We start from the raw sequence: 3,418 nt of genomic DNA, 5'->3' as shown, positions 1-3,418 counted from the left end.
ATTTGTGGTTTTTTAAAAAATATATTTTTCATAGCATTACATATATTTGGTAAAAAAAATAATTATTTTAAAAAAATTGCTTTAAATAAAATAAATCTTTTAATAGTTTTTATAGAAATTTCGATTCAAATTTTATAGCGTTTTGCTAAACCTTATAAATATTAAAATTTCAAATAATAATTAAAATTTTAAATTAAATCCAAGGCACAAACAAGAGGAAACCAATTCAATTGGACCCATAGTACTCAAATTGGAATACACAAGGCCCAATCCAAACTATGATCTCTAAAGCAAGCAAAAAGTAATCAAGACAAGCAAACAAAGAAAAGTCAAATGGAAATGCCCAAACCGGGTCACATGGATGAACTTAGGACCTCTAAATGATGATGATGAGGTCAAGAGAGAATGAGAAAGAGATCCTCCATGGTTGCAGAAGTGCATTCCGAAATAATCAACTAGATGCAAAGTGTATCACAAAGAAACAAACTTGCTTGGATAATGATAACATGAAACTATATCACATTTTTAGACTTGATTTAATTAAATTATATCGTTATTTGATTCAATTTATTTTATATTATTCAATATTACTTGGTATTTTCTTATTATTTATTTCAGGTATCGTTATTTAAAGCATGTATGAAAAAGAAAGAAAAGGGGTGCAAAAAGAGGATTTTCTAGGAAAAGCAGCGAGCTGAAGCACCAAAGCCCAGCCCAAGTTTGGAACAAAGATAATGGTTGTGACGACCGCCACAGGCATGTGACGAGCGTCACGCTCCAAAACCTAGTGTTATGACCGTAACACATAGTGTGACGGACGTCACACAGTTCAGCCTATATTTTAGGCTTGACGCGCGTAACAGAAGGAACGTTCTCCCCTAAATTTTCTCATGCACGTTTTGAACCACACGGAAGACCAATTCAAGGAAACAGTTATTTTGGAGATGAATATAAATAGACCTCAAAGGATCCAATTCGTGCTCTCTCTTCTCCGTGCAAATTTTTACAGCAATATTTTCCAGCACTCTAAACTTCCAAGCAATTTATTTCCTTTTCTTTTCTAGTTAATTTCCAAAGCATTCAATTTATTTTCTCACGGTAGTTTCTACACCGGAAACTATTGTGTAATTTTTACTGGATCTAACCTTACGTCAGATCATAGTATTTTATTTCTTTGTTTTTACATTCCTATCTGATCGAGAATTGTGAAGAACAAATCCAACCGACTTGTGGTGAAGTGTTCGAGCATCGAAGCTAGGAGTTAAAATCCAGAATTCTAGTATTTTTCCAGGTTCATTAATTAATTGATTTATAGTTTTAATTTACATATACTTTGTTCCGCTGTTTATATATATTGTTTGTTTGATATGGCTGTATTTATGCATGATTATTGTTTATGCGTGTTTAGCATGTCCGACTAAGTAATTTAGATATCGGTATGTAAAGTAAGCGGAATAAAGGAATCAAAACTGAGTTGGTTTAAATTTATTTCAAAATATAGTCACTCTTTTTCTGGTCTCAATTTACAAAGTTAATACCAAGGTTTTTGTACGAGAGTAAAAGACATACAGAAGTTAAAATCAATAGAACGACGATTTGAGCTTTTAACTGGACAGTGTAAATTGAACATTAACTTTAAATCAGGGCGAAATCAATTTTTAAGGTTAATTGAATTCTAGTTATTTTCAAAAATTATTTTTAAAAGTTAAATGTGAGGACGAGAGTTAAGCATTTAAGTTTAATCATATAATCTAAGTCAACAGAGCGAGAGTTTGAGACGAGGGTGTTTAAACGGTTAGTATTTTCTCAGAAAGAGTTTCTATAGATTCTATTATTTTCAAAAAGTGATTTTAGATTTGACGAAATAGTGAGAGCGTACGTTAAAATATAAAGTCATAGTCTAATTCAACAGAGCGAGAGTTTGAGGAAAGGACTTTTAATTAATAGTGTATACTGAAAAGACTTATTTTAAAATTAAGAAAAAGCCCAACGAAGATTTGATTCCCTAATTACGACGAACTACATACCGATATTCGTGTTATTTGATATTTAATCTAGATCTAAATTTAATTTTACTATTCCCCCTAATCACTAAAGTATCATCCGCCTTAGCTTTACGCAGTAACCCTAGAAAAACGGTAGATCGATTCATTAAGTCCCTGTGGGATCGATATCTTTTAAAACTACGCGATTAGACTGTGCACTTGCAGTTAGTACCCCGATAGACTCATAAAGTCGCGATCAAGTTTTTGGCGTCGTTGCCGGGGACTTTTATTTAGTCGATATCGTAACTCTTCTGTTACGCTGTAGAGACTAAGGCAATTTTTATTTTTTTCCTTCTTTTTTCGTTGATTTGTATGCCACACACTCGCTCACAAGGCGAACCGTACTACTTACGAATCAACGACGTCGAACGATATCTCCGATTATTACGACGAATTCGGGAGTATCGTGCTAGAAACAATCTTCCTCCAATCGAAATTCCTGATCTCAAAAATCTCCTTCCTTCGACGATACCAGCAATGGCCGAACCAGCTCGTGCTCTTCGAGATTACGCTGCTCCATCGCAGGATGAGCCGCATTCGAGTATTGCTCCACCCGCAATCGAAGCGAACAACTTCGAACTTAAACCTTCGCTGTTGCAGGCAGTGCAACAGAATCAATTTTCTGGAAATCCTACCGAGGATCCAAACCTTCATTTATCCGTATTTGTCCAATACGCTGACACTGTTAAAGCTAATGGTGTCACTTCAAAGGCAATTCGACTTCGTCTCTTTCCTTTCTCGTTAAGAGATAAAGCTAGAAGATGGCTTCAGTCTCTTCCTTCCAACTCAGTCACCACATGGAATGAGTTGAAGAAAGTCTTTCTTGCCCGATATTTTCCTCCAAGCAAAACAGCTATGTTGAGAGCCCAGATAAATGGATTTAAGCAAAAAGACAACGAGTCTCTTTTCGAAGCATGGGAAAGATACAAGGACATGATGAGACTTTGCCCACACCATGGTTTAGAGGACTGGTTAGTAATTCACACCTTCTATAATGGTCTCTTGTACAACACAAGGTTAACAATAGACGCCGCCGCCGGTGGTGCGCTTATGGATAAACCTTACACCGACGCTTATCAACTTATCGAGAGCATGGCCCAAAACCATTATCAGTGGGGAAGCGACCGAACAATGGTAGAGAAACCTCAAACAAAAGGGGGCATGTATGAGATAAGTAGCCTTGATCATGTTAATGCAAAAGTGGATGCTCTTGCCCAGAAAATTGAAAGTTTAAATGTATCACCTCCAGCCACCGTGGTTGCCGTAACTCAAAATTGCGAAGTCTGTGAAATTCAAGGTCACACTCCTACAGATTGTCAACTCCTAACAGGAATTCAAACAGAGCAGGTGAACTATGCTCAAGGAAATCCTTA

The 3,418-nt window shown here is 36.0% G+C and overlaps 1 non-coding gene across 1 annotated transcript; it reads right to left on the bottom strand.

The window, feature by feature from the left end:
* Positions 1 to 2,900: 2,900 nt before the first annotated feature.
* On the bottom strand, positions 2,901 to 3,007 carry LOC127077030 (small nucleolar RNA R71). Its single transcript, XR_007787018.1, has one exon. It is a non-coding gene; the product is annotated as a small nucleolar RNA R71 (small nucleolar RNA).
* Positions 3,008 to 3,418: the final 411 nt, after the last annotated feature.

Source organism: Lathyrus oleraceus, chromosome 4 (assembly GCF_024323335.1).
Source record: "Lathyrus oleraceus cultivar Zhongwan6 chromosome 4, CAAS_Psat_ZW6_1.0, whole genome shotgun sequence".
Taxonomy (NCBI): Eukaryota; Viridiplantae; Streptophyta; class Magnoliopsida; order Fabales; family Fabaceae; genus Lathyrus; species Lathyrus oleraceus.
Note: the sequence above shows the minus strand (reverse complement) of the source record. Positions and strands in the feature narration are given on the sequence as shown.